Source organism: Carcharhinus amblyrhynchos, chromosome 28 (assembly GCF_965287045.1).
Source record: "Carcharhinus amblyrhynchos chromosome 28, sCarAmb.v2.hapA, whole genome shotgun sequence".
NCBI classification, from domain to species: domain Eukaryota; kingdom Metazoa; phylum Chordata; class Chondrichthyes; order Carcharhiniformes; family Carcharhinidae; genus Carcharhinus; species Carcharhinus amblyrhynchos.
Genome location: NC_137351.1, coordinates 12,835,756 through 12,860,365, shown reverse-complemented (window position 1 = coordinate 12,860,365; position 24,610 = coordinate 12,835,756).

Sequence of the window (24,610 nt, the reverse complement as noted above, 5' to 3'; positions counted from 1 at the left end):
GTAATGGTGACCATGAAACTATCATGAATATCATAGAGGAATCCACCTGGTTTATAAATCTGCCATCTTTACCTGGTCTGACTTAGAGCAATGTGGTTGACCCTATTATGGCCCACATCCTATCAAAGAATGAAGGAGGAAAAGAACATCCTGTCTTGGAAATATATCGCCGTTCCTTCACTATCACAGGGTCTAAACCCTGGAGCTTCCTCACAACACTGTGGATGTATCTAAGCTTCAGGGACTGCAGAGAAGGCAGCTCATCAGCATCTTCTCAAGGGGCAATTAGGGATGGGCAATGAATGTTGGCTTAGACAGTGACACCCACATCCCTTAAATAAATAAAAGGCAATTAGGAAATCTGGGACTCTCTCCCAAAAGGCAGCATGAAGTTGTTTGGATGGCCGAGTGGTCTAAGGTGCCAGACTCAAGGAGTGTGGATTCCTTGCCTTGTGTAAGTCTGGTGAATTCTGGTCCCTTTCGAGGGGCATAGGTTCAAATCCCACTTCTGACATTTCCATTTGGGGGCACGGTGGCACAGTGGTTAGCACTGCTGCCTCACAGCTCCAGAGACCCGGTTCGATTCCCAGCTTGGCTCACTGTCTGTGTAGAGTTTGCACGTTCTCCCTGTGTCTGCATGGGTTTCCTCCGGGTGCTCCGGTATCCAAAGATGTTAGGTGCGTTAACTAGTCTAAATTGCTGCTTAGTGTCAGGGGGACTAGCTAGGGTAAATGCATGAGGTTATGGGGATTGGGCCTGGGTGGAATTGTGGTTGCTGCAGATCCAATGGCAAAAATGGCCCCCTTCTACACTGTAGGGATTCATCGACATGAACTCTTGTTGACCTAACTGTCTCCAAATTGGCTGTAGTGTATCCTGCATTATAGCAGCAACTAAACTTCAAAAAGTATTTCATTGGCTGTAAAGCGCTTTGGAACATTCTGAGGACGTGAATGGTGCTATATAAATGCAAATCCCCTCAGCTTCTTTCTATTATCATGTCAGCATTTGTCAAATAAAGGAAGTTTGTTGAATTGAAAGAGTTTGCCTTTCAGAGTTTATTTGTTGCCATGGGCCTTTATTAGAATCAGTTAACATCAGCAGCTAGGGGAGTTCCTGACACATACAATGTAGTTAAGAGCTTTCTGCTTAGACGTAGAATACCCTGTGTAAGTGAAATTGACTCAATATTATTAATCTCGTTCCATTCGATAACATTATTGTCATTTACAAACGAGAGGAAAAAGCTGCTTGATGTGTGATGCTTACATGGCGCTTATGGGTCCAGAGGACAAGTCTCCAGTTTGATTTTCTAATGTGCTTCTGGAGTTTTGTGTAACACTGTGAGATTTCTGGATTTGATTTCATTTGATTTATTATTGTCACATACGTTGGTATACAGTGAAAAGTATTGTTTCTTCCACACTATACAGACAAAGCATACCATTCATAGAGGAGAGAGTGCAGAATGTAGTGTTACAGTCATAGCTAGGGTGCAGAGAAAGATCAAGTTAATGCCATTCAAAAGTCTGATGGCAGCAGGGAAGAAGCTGTTCTTGAGTTGGTTGGTACGTGACCTCAGACTTTTGTATCTTTTTCCCGATGGAAGCAGGTGGAAGAGAGAATGTCCGGGGTTCATTGGGTTCTTGATTATTCTGGATGCTTTTCTGAGGAAGTGTAGACGGAGTGAATGGATGGGAGGGTGGTTTGCATGATGAATTGGGCTACATTCATGATCTTTTGTAGTTTCTTGCAGTCTTGGTCCAAGCAGGAGCCATACCAAGCTGTGATACAACCAGAAAGAAAGCTTTCTATGGTGCATCTGTAAAAGTCGGTGAGAGTCATGGCAGACATACTAAATTTCCTTAATCTGCTGAGAAAGTAGAGGCATTGGTGGGCTTTCTTAACTATAGTGTTGGCATGGATGGCAACAGGTTGTTGGTGATCTGGACACCTAAAAACTTGAAGCTGTCTACCATTTCTACTTCATCCCCATTGCTGTAGACAGGGGCATGTTCTCCACAACCTTCCTGAAATCGATGACCATCTCCTTTGTTTTGTTGACTTTCAGAGAGAGATTATTGTTGCTGCACCAGTTCAGCAGATTCTCTATCTCACTCCTGTACTCTGTCTCGTCGTTATTTGAGACCTGACGTACTACAGTGGTGTCGTCAGCAAACTTGAAAATAGAGTTGAAGGGGAATTTGGCTGCACAGTCATAGGTGTGTAAGGAGTATAGTAAAAGGCTGAGGGCACAGCCTTGTGGGGCACTGGTGTTGAGGATGATCGTGGAAGAGGTGTCCTTACTGATTGTGGCCTGTGGGTTAGGAAGTTCAGGATTTAGTCGCAGAGGGAGATACCGAGGCCCAGGCCACAGAACTTGGAGATGAGTTTTGTGGGGATAATGGTGTTGAAGGCTGAGCTGTGGTTGATAAATAGGAGTCTGACCTAGGTGTCTTTGTTGTCTAGGTGTTCCAGGTTATCTAGAATCTCTGAGCTTGGTACATTATATAAAGCTTGTCATCCGCCTTCACCCCCCCCTCCACTCTTGACTTATTGTGCGATGTAATTGTAAGGGTGTGAACCCCCCTATCAAGCAGCACTGTCTAAGCCAAGCCAGTAAATGCTGCAAGCTATTCAACTATTGTAGGAATGTCTCAGCCTAATCTTGACTCTCATACCGTCACAGACACATTTTCTCAACACAGCCATACTGTGGTGGAGCGGCCTTGTTCACTCAGTGAACAGTGGGTTGTTGTGGCCACATGCACCTTCATACACACAATTCATCCTGGAGCTATGGATAGCAAGAAGCTCCAACCTTCTTCCCAATCACACAGCGGAATGGGAGTCTCTCCCCTCTTACCGTCAGCCATTGGTGCGTTTGGCAGGATTTGCAGGTTGACACTCAACCTGTTTGACTGTGTCAAGAAAGCACCTTCCTCGACCACCAAATCCCGAGGTGGGACTGGAACCTGGAGCTTCTGGTGTGGAGAGGGGGGTGCTACCCACAGGACCACCTTCAGGAAAGGAAACATGGACTGGGTTCCTCGAGGTCAGGACCCATCCCTGAATTCCATCATCGCCCCCATCAACAGCCCTGCCTTCTGCAAGGACTAAACCCTGAAAATGGCTCCCTAAACCTCTCTTTCCCTCCTTCAAACCTAACTCTCTGACCAAACTCACCTGTCCTAACATCTCCTAAACTACATTTAGTTTAAAAACACTCCTGCGAAATGCTTTGGGGCGTTTACTATATTAAGGGTGCTTTAGAGATGCAAGTTGTTGTTATCATCCTGAGGTCCAAATTGTGGTCAGGCTGAAGGTTTTTGATCTGTTTTCCATAAGACCATGTGATATAGGACAGAATTAGGCCATTCAGCCCATCAAGTCTTCTCTGCCATTCAGTCATGGCTGATATGATTCTCATCTCCATTCTCCTCCATCTCCCCGTAAACCTTGATCCCCTTATTAATCAAGAATCTATCTATCTCTGTCTTAAAGACACTCAATGACTTGGCCTCCACAGCCTTCTGTGGCAAAGAGTTCCACAGATTCACCACTCTCTGGCTGAAGAAATTCCTCCTCAGTTTAAATGAGCATCCCTTCACTCTGAGGTTGTGCTTTCGAGTTCTAGTCTCTCCCGATATTGGAAACATCCTCTCCATGTGCACTCTAGTCAGGCCTCTCTGTATTCTCTAAGTTTCAATAAGATTTCCCCTCTCATCCATCTAAATGCCATTGAGTACAGACCCAGACTCCTCAACTGCTCCACATTTGATAAACCCTTCATTTTCAGGAGGTGTTGCCCCATGCCTCCGATCTCTTGCCAATTTCGTGGGCACATATTAGTGGCTGGGCGAGGAAGCAATGTAATGTTCCCAGTGTCAAAGAGTCTGCCAATGCTCTTGGTGCGGATCAAATACCACGGGGGCAATTGGTAACCATGGGCTTACACAAGGATAAAGGTCAGCAACTTGGGGAATGGAAAGGGTGAGGAGAACTAGAATAAGTTGGAATGATGACATCTTAGAGAAAGATTGGTTCTTTTGGTTCTCTCTCGCTCAAAGGTACTGAGCTCAAAGGTATTGCCTCCAACGTCAAGATAAGAACATTAGAAAATAGATAAAGTAGAGGCCATTGGCCCCCCCACCCCCTGACACCACGAACCTCCTCCATCATACTTCTCGATTCCCTCTGGATCCAATAATCTATTGATCTCAATCTTGAATGTACCCAATGACCGGGCATCCTCAGCTCTCTGGGGCAAAGGGTTCCACACACCCCGGACATTCTCTCTTCTACCGTCTTCCATCAGGGAAAAGATACAAAAGTCTGAGGTCACGCACCATCCGACTCAAGAACAGCTTCTTCCCTGCTGCTGTCAGACTTTTGAATGGACCTACCTCGCACAAAGTTTATCTTTCTCTACACCCTAGCTATGACTGTAATACTATATTCTGCACTCTCTCCTTTCCTTCGCCCTTATGTTTAAAGTTTCAAAGTGTCACAATTAGACTTACATTAATGAAGTTACCGTGAAAATGTATTATGTACTCTATGAACGGTATGCTTTGCGTACATAGCATGCAAGAGACAATACTTTTCACTTTATCCCAATACATGCATTAAGTTGATCTTTCTCTACACCCTAGCTGTGACTGTAAAACTGCATTCTGCACTCTCTCCGTTCCTTTTCTATGAATGGTATGCTTTTTCTGCAAGAAACCATGCAAGAAACAATATTTTTCACTGTCTGTTAATACATGTTAATAATTATAAATCCAATCAAATCAAAACAGAGATTTCCAAAGATTCACAACGCTCTGAGTTAAGAAATCTCAGTCCTAAATGGCCAACATCTTACTCTGAGATTGTGATTTCCTAACTCTCGACTTGCCAGCCCAATGCATACAACCTCTCAGCATTGAACTAAAGCTGCTTAAAACATAGACTGAATGGTGTTCTGTTACCCCAGGCTGTCAACTGATAGATCACATGTCACTGCTCCATAGTGCCAGTCTGCTCATTAAATATTCAACAATAGCTTCATTAAAAAGTTAAGCTTAGGTTAGCTGCATTGTAAATTGCTGATTAACTATTACCGTGGGTACATAATAATTAAAGCTTTGCAGAAATTACCTCGCACCTAATTAACATCCCCTGCCATCAAACTCATCAGTCCAGCAGAACAAGGAGCACTACTGATACCTCATCACTTACAGACAAATATCCGCTTGCCACACTGACTCTAGTCTGAGCACCTGACAAAGAAAACCAATATATTCGGTGGTATTAGTCAATCTGCCTCTTCCATACAGAGGGGATCATTCGCTGACCATCACTGATCCCTCCATGGCCTTGCACCTCCCTCTCTCTGTAATCTCCTCCTGGCCTACAACACTCCAAGATCCCCACACTCCTCCAATTCTGATCTCGTGTCACAGTGGTTAGCACTGCTGCCTCGACAGTACAACAGGAGTTCGATTCCTGGCTTGGGTCACTGTCTGTGTGCAGGCTGCACGTTCTCCCCATGTCTGCGTGGGTTTCCTCCAGATGCTCCAGTTTCCTCCCACAGACTGAAAGACGTGCTGGTTCGGTGCATTGGCCGTGCTAAATTTTCCCTCGGTGTACCCGAACAGGTGCTGGAGTGTAGCGACTAGGGGATTTTCACGGTAACTTCATTGAAACGTTAATGTAAACCTATCTGTGACATTAATAAATAAACTGTTTCTTGCACCTTCTTTATTTTTAATGGCTCCACTGTTTTATTGACCAGGCCTTCAGCTGGCAGTTCTCTTGAGCTCTGGAATTTCCTCTCTGGCCCTCGCTGCCACTCTGCTTTTAGGATTCTCTCCTACCCCTTCGCCAGGACTTTTGGCCACCTGTCCTCACATCTCTTCATGTGGCCCAGTGCCACATGACTGACGTGGGCAGCACAGTGGCACAATGGTTAGCCTTGCTGCCTCACAGCGCCAGGGACCGGATTATTGTTTCTTGCACACTATACAGACAAAGCATACCTTCACAGAGAAGGAAACGAGAGAGTGCAGAATGTACTATTACAGTCAAATCTAGGGTGTAGAGAAAGATCAACTTAATGCAAGGTAAGTCCATTCAAAAACTTGACAGCAGCAGGGAAGAAGCTGTTCTTGAGTCGGTCGGTATGTGACCTCAGACTTTTGTATCTCTTTCCCAAAAAAAGAAGGTGGAAGAGAGAATGTCCGGGTTGCATGGGGTCCTTAGTTATGTTGGCTGCTTTGCTGAGGCAGTGGGAAGTGTAGATAGAGTCAGTGGGTGGGAGGCTGGTTTGCATGATGGATTGGGCTTCATTCACAACATTTTGTAATTTCTTGCAGTTTTGGGCAGAGCAGGAGCCCATACCAAGCTGTGATAAAACCAGAAAGAGTGCTTTCTATGGTGCATCTGTAAAAGTTGGTGAGAGTCGTAGCTGACATGCCAAATTTCCTTAGTCTTCTGAGATTTCCTGAACAGGACAACGGAGGACAAATCCAAGAAGAAGCTGAGGGAAAGTGTCCCTGTCCTGCCCAGCCAAAAGAAATGCTGCTTATTTACAACAATTCATGGTGCAACTTTTACAGATAGAAAGCATTCTTTCTGGTTGTATCCCAGCTTGGTATGGCTCCTGCTCTGCCCAAGACCGCAAGGAATTGCAAAAAGTCATGAATATAGCCCAATCCATCACTTAAACCAGCCTCCCATTCATTAACTTCGTCTACTGTTCCCGCTGCCTCGACAAAGCAACCAGCGTAATTAAGGACCCCACACACTCAGGACATTCTCTCTTTCACCTTCTTCAGTCAGGAAAAAGATACAAAAGTCTGCAGATCACGTACCAACTGACTCAAGAACAGCTTCTTTCCCTGCTGCCATCAGATTTTTGAATGGACCTACCTTGCACTAAGTTGATCTTTCTCTACACCCTAGCTGTGACTGTAACACGACATTCTGCCTGCTCTCTATGAACAGTATGCTTTGTCTGTATAGCGCGCAAGAAACTATACTTTTCACTGTAAACTAGTACATGTGACAATAGTAAATCACATCAAATCAAATCAAATCATTCCTCCTTTCGGGGCCAGTGGGGGGGACCCTCATTCCAAATAGTAAACTGCCCAAAAAATCCGGGAGACTGGGTGTTGAAAGCGCCTCAGACATGAACACAATGAGCACAGTCAAAAACATTATTTGAACGCTGTTAAATGGTTAGGAAAATTGTCGTTTTGGTTTCTATCTGCCTTTTGTTTCTAAAGTGCTTCTCGATTCTATTCATATGTACCAATGAGCCAAGTGATTCCAAGGTACAAGGGCTGAAGAGTACTTGATCCTCTGCTGAATGTTTGTTCCCTGGCGAGTTGTACGCGTCTGATGAACTGCTTTGTGTGCTCAGGTTTTGCCCGAAAATTAAGCGAGCCTTTTGTTTAAAAAAACAAACCCTCTCTTGCAAACCTTGATCTGCTTGTTACCTGCAAAGCTCGCTCTTGCCAATTGCCCACAGGGCATAGGGATCACCAGCACAATGTAGCTCATTGTTGCTGCCAGAACAGTTTTCAGAATTAGACCTTTAACAAGAACAAAGGGGATTAATTGGTGGTTTAGGCACTAATGAGACTCGCTGTGCAAAATTAACAAGTCTCATCAACAGAAACAAACACAGCCCTTCAGCAACTCGCTTTGGAGGCCCAGTTGCTGGCGGCAGGAGATACGGAAAGGGGTCAAAACCTAACATTGACTATCGGTGCATTTTGATTCCTCCGTGGGGAGAGAGAAAGGGAGTCGGGCGGTGGGGGGGGGGGGGGGAGGTGGAGAAGGGGGAACTGAAATAACGAGGCTTAATAAGTGAGGGGCGGTGGGGGGGTGGGGATGTGGGGGCGTGGGTATTGGAAGAAACACCCACAATGCCAAGAAGCCCTCCATTTAATCCAGCAAAGCCCAGCAGGACACACTATCTCACCGAGGCCACATAAAGAATGGGAAATCACTTGTATTAGCATCTCAAAAAAGCCAAAAGGGTTCAGCTCTGTGCGCTCGTAAGCACCGCAGATTCTGATTTGAAGGGATATTTAGCCTCCCATTCAGCCTCGGACAAAAGGCTTGGCTCTCGGTTGAACAGAGCCCCCTGATTAAGGCCACAGCCTGAGGTCATGTACCTCTATCACAGACCTCATTTGTTCCCTGTGTTTATTTAAACTGCCCTTTGAATCCCCAGCGAGGATTTGCGTTGCTTGGACAGATTATTAATGGCAGGGCAGAGATGAGGATGGGGGTGGGTGGGTGAGTGTGGGAGGGGAGAGAGAGAGAGAGCGAGAGGGAAATCTGTCGTAATCAAAGTAATTATAATAACCCTCTTCAGATTGAAAGGAGGGATTGTGTCCCTCTTCCTTTTTTTTCTTTCTGGTTTTAAAATTTTATCCTTGGGCGCCCATTCAAATGCTTCACAAAACCAATCGATGGAGGAAAGGACGCGAATTGGCTCATTAGCACTAAAACTCTCACAATTCCTACCCTCACGTGGTTTGATTTCTCAAGGAACTTGAGCCTGTCTGAAGCTGTTCCACCCCCTACCCCCTCACTGCCTCCAACCACCACCCCCCCACCCCACCCATGCCCCCACAACTCCTCCGCCTCCTGTGGTGACTAAATAAACACCAGGCCCCTTTGAGACTCTATGGGTTGCTTGTTATTTCCCCTGTTGTGGCGAGATAAGAGAACCTTCGATGAGGATGGGGGACCTCTGGTGTCTAATCTGATGCTGTTAGCTTTGCAGAATCATTGCGCTGTGCTGCACTGTGTCTGCAGGGAGTTGTAATTACATTGGAGGATTATAGGCCTTAAAGCTTACATACGTTTTGCTTTCATAGGCAAGGCAGTACAAAGGCCTCAGCAAACACAAGATCAAGCCTACAGTGTATCAAGACTAGGGGAAGCTGTAAGGAATGATCATATAGCAAAGATTGAAAGCGCCAGAATTAATTTAAGGATTCCATTCCCCAAATCCCTCATTTTTCAAATGAATCTTGATGTCTGGATTATCCTTTGCCAAATTGCCTTGTTCTTTCTGAGCCAAGCTGAGATTGGTTTATTTTGTCAATAAACATTTCCTACCTCTCACTATCAACGGATGGCAGTTTCTGAGGGATGTTTTTACCAATGTTACACAGGGACGGTGTCTCCACATCTAAAATGGTGCTGGAGCGCGGTGACATCCTGTGAGCTGTCCCCAGTGTATCCTCTAATTCCTTTATTCTTGTTCTACACTCTTAAAACTGTCATTTCCTCTGCAAACTCTCATTTCCTTCCCTGCATCCTACCTGTGGCTGCAACACTCTATTCTGCATCCTATCCTTTCCTTGTCTCCTACGTACTCTATAAACGGTATGCTTTGTCTACATAGCACGCAAGAAACAGTACTTTTCACTGCATGTTAACACACGTGGCCATAATAAATCAAGCCAAATCAGATCAAATACTCTAACTCCTTTTGAACTCTGTAACAATGACACCCTAGCTATAAACGTAACACGATGGGGAGGGATTTTATGGCCTCAGTCCAGCGTGGTTTCGTGGGTTTCCTCCCACAGTCCAAAGATGTGCAGGTTAGGTTGATTGGCCATGATAAATTGACCCTAGTGTCAGGCAGACTCAGTAAGTGGGTGGGGTTATGGGGATGGAACCTGGAAGGGATTGTGGTCGGTGCAGACGCGATGGGCTGAATGGCCTCCTTTTGCACTGTAGGGATTTTAAGATTCCACGAGGTTAACGGACATTTCCATTGTCCGCCCCTCATCCACTCCAATTCTGTGGCAGTAGAATTCCGGCGGATATCCTGCACCCTCTCTTTTCCTTCTTCCCTTTGAAGAAGGCTTATAGTGTGTTAGCGTTTATTAACACAGGGTTTGAGTTTAAGAGCCAAGGGGTTATGCTGCAACTATACCGGACCTTGGAGAGACCACATTTGGAATATTATGTGCAGTTCTGGTCGCCTCACTATAAGGATGTGGAAGCATTGGGGGCAGTACAGAGGAGATTTACCAGGATGCTGCCTGGTTTGGAGGGTAGGTCTTATGAGGAAAGGTTGAGGGAGCTGGGGCTTTTCTCTTTAGATCGGAGGGGGATGAGAGGCGACTTAATAGAAGTTTATAAGATGATGAGGGGGATAGATAGAGTGGACGTGCAGGGATTATTTCCTTGAGTGGATGTAACTGTTACTAGGGGGCATAACTATAAGGTTGAAGGTAGGAGATATAGGCGGGATGTCCGAGGTAGATTCTTTACTCAGAGAGTGGTTGGGGTGTGGAATAGACTGCCTGCTGTGATAGTGGAGTCGGACACTTTAGGAACTTTCAAGCGGCTATTGGATAGGCACATGGAGCACACCAGGGAGTGGTATAACTTGATCTTGGGTTTGGACAAAGCTTGGCACAACATCGAGGGCGGAAGGTCCTGTACTGTGCTGTACTGTTCTATGGTCTGTGTACTCTATGAATGGTATGTTTTGTCTGTATAGCACACAAGAAACAATACTTTTCACTGTATGATAATACATGTGACAATAATACATTAAATCAAATCAAAGCCCCCTGTCCTGGCTGCAGTGCGCTCTGGAATCACTCTGAGGACAAGAAAGGTGTTAAATAAATGAAGGTCCTTTCGCCCTGTCTTTCTGCCTGTCTGGCTCACTGAGCATCCCCAATTTTTATCGCTCTGCTTTCATTGCCTGGAATTTTCTGCACTCCTGACTCCTTGCCAAATATTATTTATGACTCTCGAGTGAAAGTGCTTGGGGGCAACAAGACAATAAGCCTTAGGCCCCTTGTCTACACTAATAGGGAGCTTAACGTTTAACATCGGAGACTGGTTTGTTCTGGACCCAGCAGCTTTCAGGTAAATTGTGCTCAGGATTAGCTGGCTACATGTGGCTGAACCCTGGTCTCGCAAAGGGACTGCAGGAGATCAAAGGGGGGGGGGGCGTCATTAAAAAAAATGACTTAATTAATATGGACCCTGCCTGTGCTAAAAGTTTATTTATTCGTCACATATAAGTTAACATTAACACTGCAATGAAGTTATTGTGAAGTTCCCCTAGTTGCCACACTCTGGCGTCTAACCAGCATGTCTTTCAGAATGTGGGACGAAACCGGAGCACCCAGAGGAAACCCTCACAGACACAGGGAGAAGGTGCAGACTTCACACAGACAGTGACCCAGGCTGGGAATTGAACCCAGGTCCCTGGCACTGCGAGGCAGCGGTGCCAACCACTGTGCCACCGTGTGCGCTAATGTTTATCTTACATTTCCACAGTATTTCAAGTATGGGCTCAATTCCCTTTCAAAACTTTGGCCTCAGTGTCTGAGGAAAAAAATTAAAAAGAGTTGTGCTTACAGAGCATTTTTCACAACTAACGTACGCGTCAAATCACCAGGCAGCCAATGAAATACGTGTTGTAATATGGGGCTGGATTACATGGGACTCTATCGTCCCATGGGGCAGTCTGCTTCCTTGCCCAACACGGAATCGGGGTGGGCAGGGGGGCAGGCAATAGAAATGTCCATTGACCTCGGGTGGGGATTTCAGGTCTCGCTCGAGCAAGGCAGTAAAATCTCTCCCTATGGGTGCAATCTTCTCTGCTGTTCCGGCCATGGTCCCACTGTAGCAAGGTCGGGGAGTTTGGCTGCCAGCAAAGTCTCCATTCACTGCAGCAGGATGGGAAATATCCCGTTGATGTGAATGGGGTAACATTCCAGCTAAAGTTTCCGTCCCTCCAGCTCAAAGGTTTAGGGGGTGGGGAGAGGGAGTGTCCACCCAGGGGAACGACGATTGCAATTAATTGGATGCCAGTAGGCTAGACATGAAATTTCCACCAATCAGGGCAGGAAGTCCGAGAGTGCTGCCGGTCAGTGGCTCTCGCTGTACCGTTAGCGCCCACAGGTGGGGTGGCCACTGCCGGTACTGCAGCTGGGGAATGAGAAAGCGGGTCGTGATGGATCGGAACTTCCTGAGTGTTTGAGGGTGGGCAAAAGGGGGAAGGGCCAAGGTTTGAGAGGTCATGGGGAGGGCAATATTGGCAGGGTCCTCTCCCACTGCCAAATAAATGGCGGCACCTGCACACTTTGGGTCTCAATTGACCCACTGCTAGGCAAGTGACCCACACTTCCCCTGCAACTTGCTGGATTTAACATACTTCTCCACCTTCAAACCCATCAATGGGAGAACAGTAAATCAATGTTGTAACATAAAAGATTATTGCTTCAGATCTCCAATGTATATTAACTATGATTATTTTTAAAAATTAATTTGTGGGACATGGGTGTCGCTACTGGGCCAGCATTTATTGGCCATCCCTAGTTCCCCAGGGCAGTCGAGAGTCAACCACGTTGCTGTGGCTCTGGAGTCACATGTAGGCCAGACCGGGTGAGGATGGCAGATTTCCTTCTGTAAAGGGCATTAGTGAATGAGGTGGGTTTATCTGACGATGGTTTCATGGTCATCGGTAGATTCTTAATTTTTTAAAATTGAATTTAAATTTCACCATCTGCCATGGCGAGATTCGAACCTAGGTCCTCAGGACATTAGCTGAGTTTCTAGATTAATAATACCACTAGGCCATTGCTGTTCCTTATGAAGTGATGGGCATTAACTGGTGACTCACTTGAATATGATGAATCGGCAGAGATTGTAACTATGGCTGTTGGGTCAGGAGGTGCATGCCTGTAATGTGTAGTTCTGTAAATAAATAAATATAAAATTACAGAAAGATCAGCTCCAGTTCATTCCTTCACTACCTGGGTTTCTGGAATCGGACATAAAATGTTACTCAGCTGTCAGAGACTTCAGCACATAATCCATGCTCACTTCACGGTGCTGTGCTGAGGGGGGGTTGCACTTCCAGAGGTGCTTTCTTTCAGATGGGAAAATAAGCCAAGACTCCTGCTCCATAAGGAAGTGGAAGATCCCATGGCACTGTTGGGATGAAGAATGGCAAAATTCTCCCTCATTTCCTGGGCAATATTTCTCCCTCAATCAACGTCACTAAAAGATACCTTCGGTTCATTATCACCTTGCTGTGGGAGCTTGCTGTGCGCGGTTGGCCTGTTTCCGACGTTGCAACGGGCAACTGCGTGCCAGAAGCGCTCCACCGACTGGAAAGCCTTTTTGGGTGTCCTGTGGTGGTGAGAAGCGCTATATAAATGCAAGTCTTTCTTTGTGTTGAACCTGTTGGAACACACTGGGCCCCTCCTCGATCAGTGCTTTCCATCCCGAGGCAGCATTCAGGTCGGAGGGGGAGTTTGAGAAGCCAATGAGAGGGGCTTCGAGGCGGTATGTAAGGCTGTCAGTGGGAGCGAGGTTGGACAGGGAGGGAGGGCAGGGTGGGGGACGGTGGAGGGGGGAGGTGGTTGTAAGGGGCAGTGAGGAAGACAAAGGAATAACAGCTGTGCCCAGCTCAATATAAGACGGGAACGGTTCCAGTACTGATGAAGAGAATGTGCTCTGGGAATATAAAATACCTCAACTGTCAACTCTGAAAAGGGCTTTTGCCACACTAATTCATTACTAAGCGTTTAATTGCATTGGCGGTTGCATTTCGATAAGGATTAGCCGGCGAGGCTTCTTTCAGAGCCTGCACTGGGCTCACAAAGCGTTATTAAATGCAGATAGTGTGGAAAGCTGGTGATTGATAGGTCTCCCCCTGTACGTAGCCACCGGAATATTAGTCGCCATGCCAACCCATCAATAAAAATTAAAGGAGATGGCGACATACTGAGAAGACTGTTAGGAGGCATCAGTCTCAATTATTCAGCTAATTATGAGTGCGGAGTAACCACTTCAAGCTTCTCCATTTTCCTGTCTGTCCCCCCCCCTCCCCTCCCCCCCTCCGGTTCCAGACTCAATCCGTTAAACGCACCTTACACCTTCCAGCCGCAGCTTGCATTTATATAGCAACAGCAACATAGTCCAAACATCCCCAAGGTTCTCCACAGGAGCAACCAAACTTTAAAATTCCACACCAAACCACTCAAAGATATTGATCTGATTTGATTTATTATTGCCACATGGATTAACACATAGTGAAAAGTATTGTTTCTTGTGCGCCATTCAGACAAAGCATACCATTCACAGAAGAAGGAAAAGAGAGTGCAGAATGTAATGTTACAGTCATAGCTAGGGTATAGAGAAAGATCAACTTAATGCGAGGTAAGTCCATTCAAAAGTCCGATGGCAGCGGGGAAGTTCTTGAGTCGGTTGGTATGTGACCTCAGACTTTGGTATAATTTTCCCGAAGGAAGAAGGTGGAAGAAAGAATGTCCGGGGTGCGTGGGGTCCTTAATTATGCTGGTTGCTTTGCCGAGGCAGTGGGAAGTGTAGACAGAGTCAGTGGATGGGAGGCTGGTTTGCCTGATGGACTGGGCTACATTCACGACCACGATATTCTGGCAGGTCGCTCTGACCCAAAGCAACGGGTCAGTTGGAAGAACGGAAACAGAATTTCAGACCTCGGGGCCCAGGCAGTTAAAGGCTCGGCTGTCAAAGGCGGAGTCGCTGAAACCCAGTTTGTCCGAGAGGCCAGAATTCGAGGGAAGAACAAAGAACAAAGAAAATTACAGCACAGGAACAGGCCCTTCGGCCCTCTACACCTGCACCGACCATGCTGCCCAACTGAGCTAAAACCCCCTCCATATCCCTCCATTTCCATCCTATTCATTCATACATTTGTCAAGACGCCCCTTAACAGTTACTATTGTATCTGCTTCCACAACCTTCCTCGGCAACGAGTTCCAGGCACTCACCACCCACCAGGAGATCGGAGGCGGGATATAATCATAGAATCCTTATAGTACAGAAGGAGGCCATTCGGCCCATCAAATCTGTACCGACCACAATCCCACCCAGGCTCTATCCCCATAACCCCACGCATTTACCCTAGCTAAGACCCCCAGACACTAAGGGGCAATTTAGCCTGACCGATTCACCTAACCTGTACATCTTTGGACTGTGGGGGGAAACCGGAGCCCCCGGACGAAACCCACGCAGACCTGGGGAGAATGTGCAGGCTCCACACAGACAGTGACTCAAACTGGGAATTAAACCCAAGTCCCTGGCGTTGTGAGGCAGTAGGGCTAACCATTGTGCCTCGGAGATGGGGCAAGGATATGGAGGGAACTGAAAAGCAGGGTGAGAATTTTGAAATAATCTGTGGCCTGTCTGGGAACCTGATGCAGGTCACTGAGCAGTGGGGGATGGGGTGTGTGGGAGTGGGGGAGAGGGTGATGCATGAACAGGAATCGTGCAACTCAAGCCAGAGACAAATGAGTTCTGAGTTCTGAGCCACCTTGTTGCTTGGTGTGCAAAAATATAAAAACAGAAAGACTCATTCCATTGCACATGGCTTAGGATAGGCTGGGAAAACTTCCCAGAATTATGCATTGGTGTAGAGGAGTTAACCATCCAGGTTCACAAAGCTAGGAGTTTTTAAATTTATTTATTAGTGTCACAAGTATGCTTACATTAACATTGCAATGAAGTTATTGTGAAAATCCCCGAGTCACCACACCCCGACGCCTGTTCGGGTACACCATGGGAGAATTTATCATGGCCAATGCAGCCTAACCAGCACATCTTTCAGACAGTAGGAAGAAACTGGAGCACCAGGATGAAACCCACACAGACACGGGGAGAATGTGCAGACACTACACAGAGAGTGACCCAAACTGGGAATTGAATCCAGGTCCTTGGTGCTTGAGATAGCAGTGCCAACCATTGTTCCACCCACCAAAAAAAAGGAGGCTGTGTTAAAAATCCTCCAATCTTGCTCGCAGCCGGGAATCTCCCGTCCCGTTGCAGTGAACGGAGATTTGGCTGAGTGCCAAATTCTCCATCCCCACTGGCAGCGGGGCGCACACGGGAAAATTCCAACCCCTGTATCTTTTCTTTATTCTCTCTCGGCACTTATGTTTAATTATTATAAAAGTATTGGAGATTTGTGGGAGGAGAAAGGGGAAGTTTAATCTGACAAGGGAGATGGGGGCTTCACTGGCACTAGCACAGAAAGAGTTCATTAACTTCAAATCGCTTTGGGGCGCCCTGGGAAGGCTCGATGTAACTGCAAGTCTCTCCTCTGACAACTCCACTGAAAGTCCTGAGCTGAGGTGTGCAGAAAGATACCAACTCCTTTCTGCATCCCAGGGGTCTTTCTGCAGGAGGCTGTTCAATGATGGCATCAGGCCATTCCACAACAGTGGGCTTCACAGGCACACAATCCTGTCTCCACCTGGCATCACACGAAGGGCAACTCACAAAACCCACTTAATGTTGAACAGGACCCCGGTCCCTGGTTAAATGCCGCCCCCCCTCCTCACATCCTCCTCCTCATTCCCCCACAACTCTGTAACCACCCCTCCCCTCTGCATTCCTCAATCCCAATCACCAGGGATGGTTTAGTGGTATTATTGCTAGACTATTAATCCAGAAATTCAGCAAACGTACAGGGGACCTGGGTTCGAATCCCACCACGGTGAATTTGAATTCAATTAAAAAAAAACCCGGAATTAAAAATCTGCTGATGGAGCGGCCCAGATATTAGCTCTACTGCCTCACAGCTCCAGGGACCTGGGTTCGATTCCTGGCTTGGGTCACTCTTTGTGTGGAGTTTGCACATTCTCCCCGTGTGTTTCCTCTGGGTGCTCCAGTTTCCTCCCACAGTCCAAAAGATGTGCAGGTTAGGTGCGAAGGCCATGCTAAATTGCTCCTTAATGTCCCAGGATGCGTAGGTTAGAGGGATTAGCAGGATAAATATGTGGGGTTATGGGGATAGGGCCTGGGTGGGATTGCTGTTGGTGCAGACACGATGGGCCGAACTGCCTCCTTCTGCACTGTAGAGATTCTATGAAACCATTGTAGATTGTCGGAAAAACCCATCCGGTTCACCAATGTACTCTAGGGATGGAATTCTGCTGTCCTTATCTGGTCTGGCCTACATGTGACTCCAGAGACACGGAAATGTGGTTGGTTCTCAACTGCCCTCTGAAATGGCCAAGCAAGCCACTCAGTTCAAGTGCCCATGTCCCCCAAATGAATGAAAAAAAGAAACTTGCGTGTACCCGAGTATACACTGAACTGTTTCACTGGGCTAATGCGTACACTCATGGGCTCTCTTCCAAAGCAAAGGCATCGCCAACAGTGAGGAAACATTGGGTAGAATTATTTGGTTATCAAACTTTCCACGCCCATCTGACCACTTCTCCTCAAAGTCCTTTGAGTATTTAAATAATCTTTTCCTGCTCACTAATCCTAAAGGAAACAACCGAGTGTACAGCCCAGGAACGTGGACCCCAGTCCTAATGCTCCTCTGTGTCTCTCAGCTCACTCACCATTTGAACTGTTTACAGATTGTGATCTCAATGCAAACACAATGGAAAAACCCACTTGCAAATGTGGCCGTTACCACAAGAACTTGCTTTAAATATCAGCATGAAGGGGTTACATCAGTTCAGCCCTGCATATTGCCCTGCTCCTGGAATGCCCAAATCACCGGGCATTCCAAAAAAAGACAGGAGTGCCATGACATTGGGTAAAATTCCGATTGTTGGGAAGAGGTGCGGCAGTGATGGGCACAAAATCAGCTCTCGTGTTGCGAATAATGACAGATATCTCTTTGGCTTTGCCTCATTCTTACGTTCTTATCACCCTGAGATACTGGTGCTGGGGGTTGCAACATATTCGGAGAGGTGGTGCAGCATGGATGGGCTGAATGGCTTCCTTCTGCACTGTAGGGATTCTATGATTCCATGAACTTATATCCAAGCATTAGGGGAATGGTTTGCCAATGTTGACACACAACACATCATCAATTAGAAACAGGCTACTGTTAAACATGTCTGCGAGCCTCATTGTCTGGGACAGGTTTTGTTAGATCGTATTGAGAGTTCTCCCTATTTCTGAATCTCCTCCAATCCCTATGTCCCTCTGAGTACTCTGCGCTTCTCCATTATTGGCCTCTCTGATTTTAATCGTTCCGCTATTGGTGGGTGTGCCTTCAGTTGCCAAGACTCTGAGCTCTGGAAATCCTTCCCTAAACCTCTCCACATCTCTCTGTCTCTCTCTGTTTTCCTTTAAGACACTTTGCTTTGATGTATTGAACTGACCAAGCCTTTGGCCACCTGTCTGTGATAATTCAGGAAGCCCAATTGGAAAGGAACGTAATTTATTACAGAACGCAAAATAAACCCACTGCTGTGGTGTACACACACTGGCCAGCTCTGTGTAGTGGGGAGTACATGCTGCCCCCGGTCCTGTGGCAGGGAATTACAGTAAGAAGTCTCACAACACCAGGTTCGAGTCCAACCAGTTTATTTGATAGTAATCTCACAAGCTTTCGGAAACGGTACTCCTTCGTCAGCTGTGTGGAAGGTCCTGGTGTTGTGAGACTTCTTACTGTGTTTCCCCCAGTCCAACGCCAGCATCTCTACAGCAAGGAATTGCCCCAGGGATGGGACTGGGTTTGGGGAATTCTCCCGACAGTTACCAAGACCCCAGGGGGCTGGTCCCATTCTGTCCATTGGGTGCAGGCTATTTGTGAATACTTCATGTTCAGTTTATTCATACATCAGTCCTGAGTATTCAGCATTAATAAAGAACTGGGATGATTACAAGATTCCTTTGTCCTGGAATTATACTACTGGGGATTTGAATAAAACCACAAAATGAAAAACACAGTAACAGTGTTTGCAAATTTTGCAACACTTACCCAACCCAGGACTGAGGGACACACCTGCCCGGGAGCATTGGTGATACCTGCCCGGGAATGAGGGTGATACCTGCCCGGGAATGAGGGTGATACCTGCCTGGGAGTGAGGGTGATACCTGCCCGCGATCGAAGGTGATAGCTGTTCAGTGTACCTGCTGGCTCAGAGAGTCAGCAATTGCCACTATTTGCTTTCATGGCTCACACCTGACTGAAATGCAATGCCAATGATAAATAATTCTTTCACAATTATTCAACAAGCAAAGAGAAAAGTGACTGTGATGAAGCCAATGCGACATTCCGGTTTGATGTTTTCTCTTCCTGTTCTGAATGGCCAATGTTTAGACTGGATTACAGCCTCCATTTGCTCAGTAAATACTGAACTTTCCATTGTGTCTTTGTGACCTCAGGATGTCAAAGTGATTTACAGCCAATGATGTTTTGAAAATGTGGCAACGGCTGCAATGTGGAGAATGTGGAGAGAGAGGGCATCGTGTTGCCATCGGGCCTTGTGCTTGTCCCTCTCTGACAGGGCAAGGGTTTGGAAAGGACAAGGCCATGTTTTCAGCACTTTGTCAGGAGCAGGGTAATGTTGGTGTTGGATTCCCCTAACCCCTGTCTGTGTTCTTTGCCACTCTGATGCACGAAGGAGGACTGCCTTGTGACTCGGACCAGGGATTGTTCGAGGCTGGAGTCAAATTCCTCTTTGGACTTGTCTGTAGCATCCATTTCTGGGAGTTATTTTCCACACCTTGGGAGCCTATCATCAACAAGGGCAGAGATCGATGACAAGCTTCAACATGGCCACTAGCATGTCAGGACTAGAGGGCACAGCCTCAAGATAAGGGGGGGGGCACAGTTTCAATCAGAGTTGAGGAGGAACTTCTTCACTCAAAGGGTGGTGAATCTCTGGAATTCTCTGCCCGTTGAAGTGGTGGAGGCTACCTCGCTAAATATATTTAAGTCACGGGTAGATAGGTTTCTGATAGACAAGGGAATTAAGGGTTATGGGGAGAAAGCGGGAAAGTGGAACTGATCCACTTCAGATCAGCCATGATCTTATTGAATGGCGGGGCAGGCTCGAAGGGCTAGGTGGCCTATTCCTGCTCCTATTTCTTATGTTCTTATGTTTAGCATTTGGTCACCTGAGGAATTGTGTTTGAAGGTCAGGATCTCAGACCCAACACCAAGCTCATGGTCTATGCAGCTGGAGTGATAACGGTCCTCCTGTCTGGCTCAGAGAGCTGGACTTTATACATCAGGCACTTCAAAACCCTGGAGAAATTCCACCAGCGTTGCCTCCGCAAAATCCTGCAAATCCATTGGGCAGGGTGGGAGTTTCAGCATAGCGCGCCTGCTCCGGGAGGGCAGGAGAAAGGCTTCAAGAACTCCTCAAAGCCCCCTTGTAAAAAGTGCAACGTTCTCATGGGCACCTGGGAATTCCTGGCCGTACACAGCCCAAAGTGGAGGAAAAGCATCCGGGAATGAGCCAAACATCCTGAGACTCATCGCCCAGAACAAGCTGAAGCCAAGCACCAATGGTGAAAGGGACCCCAACAACCTGGGAACCCCACCCGCCCGGGCACCCCACTCACCTGGGCACCCACTCACCCAACATCCCACCCGCTCAGGCACCCCACCCGCCCAGCACTCCTCCCGCCTGGGCACCACCACCACCTGGGCACCCCACCCGGCTGGGCACCACTCCCACCCAGGCATCACACCCAACCGGGCGGGGGTGAGGGCGAGGTGAGGAGTGGGGTGGGAGTTGGAGTGGGGAGCGGGGGCGGGAGTGAGGGGGTGGGGGATGAGAGATAGGGGGCGAGGGATAGGGGGTGAGGTGTAGGGGTGAGGTGTGGGGTTGAAGAGTGGGGGGGGGTGAAGTGTAAGGGGTGGATTGGGGGGGGCAGGTTTACAGCAGGCGTTGGTGATGAGAGGAAGCTTAACTTTCAAAATAAGAGCATGGAAATAACTCTCTCTTTTTAATTGGAAGAGACGCACATTTCCTGCCACCGTTCCTGGCCCTGAACCAAGCCATCTGCTGTCTCAGCAGAACCATTGACTTTGTTATGGTGACATCAGGAGCAGGATGCCTCCAGCCCCCGTCACTGACACTCAGGAGACCAGCAGAGTGGCACCTGATTTAATTCTCTGTCCGAGCGTCTCAGCCATGCTTGGCTTCACCCCCAAACACCATCTTTTATCCAGTTTCCCTGCTTGCAGTGATCTTCTGCCAGCGTAACCTTTGAATGGTGACCTTACACAGTTCACAGAGAATTTGCAGCATATTAACAGGCCAACTGGTGCATGCTGGTAGCTATGCTCCACATGAGTTAGTCTTACCCCATTGGCATTTCCTTCCTTTCGTTTCTTTCTCATCTGTGAATTCGCCCTAAACAATCTGCGCAATTTGTCTCAGAGTTCCTCGAGTATGTGGGAGAGTGAAGTGTGAGTCACATATGGACATCCCTCAAGATGGCAGGATGAGCTGATCAGGTGTCTCAGATGCAGTTTTTTCCGTGTTTTTTCTTGCAATTCACGTCAGTATCAAATTTCCGGAGTGAGTAGACAGGCTTCATTGTGAGCGGAATGGTGTTCGGTTCCCCGCTTGGGCCACTGTCTGTCTGGAGTTTGCACATTCTCCCTGTGTCTGCCTGGGTTTCCTCCAGGTGCTCCAGTTTCCTCGCACAGTCCAAAGGTGTGCGGGTTAGGAGGACTGGGAATGCTTAGTGTCAGGGGGTTAGCAGAGTAAATAAGTGGGGTTATGGGAATAGGGCCTGGATGGGATTGTAATTGGTACATACACGATGGGCTGAATGGCTTCCTGTACTGTAGGGATTCTATGGTCCCTCCCTCGACACTGACAATCGAGGGGAATATTCATCGGACACTAACTGCCTCAGTATGAACTATATACACTTGGCTGGGCTTCTTGTTCTCACACGCACTTCTTAAAAGGGGAAGACTGTGGTGTAGTGGTATTGTCACTGATCTAATATACCAGAGACACAGGGTAATGTTCTGGGGACCCAAGTTCAAATCCCACCATGGCAGATGGTGAAATTTGAATTCAATAAAAATATGGAATTGAAAGTCCAATGATGAGTTTGAAACCATTGCCAATTGTCGGAAAAGCCCATCTGGTTCACTAATGTCCTTCAGGGAAGGAAATCTGCTGCCCTTACCTGGTCTGGCCTACATGTGATTCCAGAATCACTGCAATGCGGTTGACTCATATCCTCAGGGCTGGGCAACAAATGCTGACATAGCCAGCAATGCCCCCATCCTATGAACGAATAATAAAAAAAATCCCATGACATGATTCGAAGAATGGGAGGAGGCTCCTAGCCAATGACTAACGTTCATTGCCAACTAACCAGTTATTCATCACCATGCTCTTTGTGGGATCTTATATCAACTGCGTTTGCCCAAATATGCAAATCTCTGCACTTCAAAATAACACATCATGTGAAGTGCTCTTAGACGTCGCTCTTGCCACTGCTGCCTCACAGTGCCAGGGACCCGGGTTCGATTCCCGATTTGGGTCACTCTCTGTGTGGAGTCTGCACGTTGTCCAGCGTGGGTTTCCTCCGGGTGCTCTGGTTTCCTCCCACAGTCTGAAAGATGTGTTGGTTAGGTGCATTGGCCATGCTAAATTCTCCCCCAGTGTACCTCAATAGGCACTAGAGTGTGGTGACTAGGGGATTTTCACAGTAATATTACAGTGTTAATGTGAGCCTACTTGTGACGCTAATAAGTAAATGTTAACACCTATGAATAGCCATTTGGAGAGAAAGAAGGAGATAGTATATCAATACATGCAGTATATTTTGTAGTCTGCGGGTGCAGATCTATTGATTTCAGATATTACACTAGCTGATTGCTGCTTCCAGTAAACAGATTGCAATGTCAGTTTGTGTCAAGTCTCAATGTTCTATTGATGTGCAAATGTGAATTTTTTCCTTCTGCTTGTCATTTCTGACCTTGATGTGACTAACCAGTCTTCAATGCAATGAACATCTTGTCAGGGGTTGGAGTATGGAGGTTGCTAACTGTAGTCACTAGCCATTTCTTTATGGGTAGTATAGCAACACTTACACCTGCCAGCATAAATATGCTCCAGCACTATCGCATTCTCAACCTTGACTCCCTGGGAAATGTTTATGTCTGTGGATAAAGGGGAACCGGTGGATGTGCTGTATTTAAATTTCCACAAAGCATTTGATAAGGTGACACATCAAAGGTTAGTGCGTAGGATAAAAGTTCACGATGTAGGGGGTCACAGTGGCATGGTCAAAGATTGGCTAGCAAACAGGAAGCAGAGAGTTGGCACAAATGGGTGTTTTTTCTGGTTGGCTGGAGGTGATAAGGTCAGTGGTCAGTAATAAGGTCGGGAGTCAGTGCCATGACCTCAGCTTTTCACAATTTATATAATTGACTTGGATGAAGGAACTGAAGGTACGGTCGCTACATCTATGATGGCACAAAGATAGGTAGGAAAGTAAATTGTGAAGTGGACACAAAGAAGCAACAAAGGGCATTGATAGGTTAGGTGAATGGGCAAAACTCTGGCAAATGGAACATAAAGTGAGCAAATATGAAATTGTCCATTTTGGCATTTTTGTCTAAATGGTGAGAGATTGCAGGACTGTGAGGTTCAGAGGGATCTGAGTGTACTAGTGAATGAATCATAAAAGACAAGTATGCAGATACAGGAAGGAAGCAGGGAAAGTTGATAGAATATTATTATTGATTGTGAGAGGTATTGAATACAAAAGTAGAAAGGTTATGCTTCAGTTGTACAGGGCATTGGTGAGACCACATCTGGAGTGTTGAATACAGTAAAGGTCTCCTTATTGAAGGAAAGATGTAAATGTGTTAAAAGCGGTTCAGAGGATGCTCACCACTCTGATACCAGGAATAGGAGGGTTGTCTTATGAGGAAAGGTTGGAGAGGTTACGTTTGTATGTACTAGAGTTCAGAAGAGTGAGAGATGACTTGAAACTTTAAGATCCTGAGGAGTGTTGACAGGGTTGATGTGGAGAGAATGTTTCCTCTTGTCAGAGAGTTAAGATCTAGGGGAGGGGTCACTTTTTAAAAATAAGCAGTCTCTCATTTAGACAGAAATGAGAAGACTAAGGAAATTTGGCATGTCTGCCATGGCTCTCACCAACTTTTACAGATGCACTATAGAAAGCATTCTTTCCGGTTGTATCACAGCTTGGTATAGATCCTACTTCTGCCTATGACTGCAAGAAACTACAAAAGATTGTGAATGTAGCCCAGTCCATCACTCAAACCAGCCTCCCATCCATTGAAACTATCTACACTTCCTGCTGCCTCTGTAAAGCATCCAGCATAATCAAGGACCCCACACCCCAGACATCCTCTCTTCCACCTTCTCCTGTCGGGAAAAAGATACAAAAGTCTGAGGTCACATACCAACTGACTCAAGAACACCTTCTTCCCTGCTGCCATCAGACTTATGAATGGACCTATCTTGCATTAAGTTGATCTTTCTCTGCACCCTAGCTATGACTGTAACACTACATTCTGCACTCTGTCCTTTTGTTCTCTATGAATGGTATGCTTTGGCTGTATAGCGCGCAAGAAACAATACTTTTCACTATATGTTAACACATGTGACAATAATAAAACAACTCAAATCAATTTCTTTTCTCTGAGTGGGAGGTGAATCTCTGGAACTCTCCTCCTCAAGAGACGTGGGAGCAGAATCTTGGAATATCAGTAAGGCAGAACTGGATAATTTCTTGATTAACAAAGGGGTGAAAGGTTATTGGGGGTCGGCAGGAATGTGGGATTGGGGTTACAGTCAGATCAGCCGTGAGC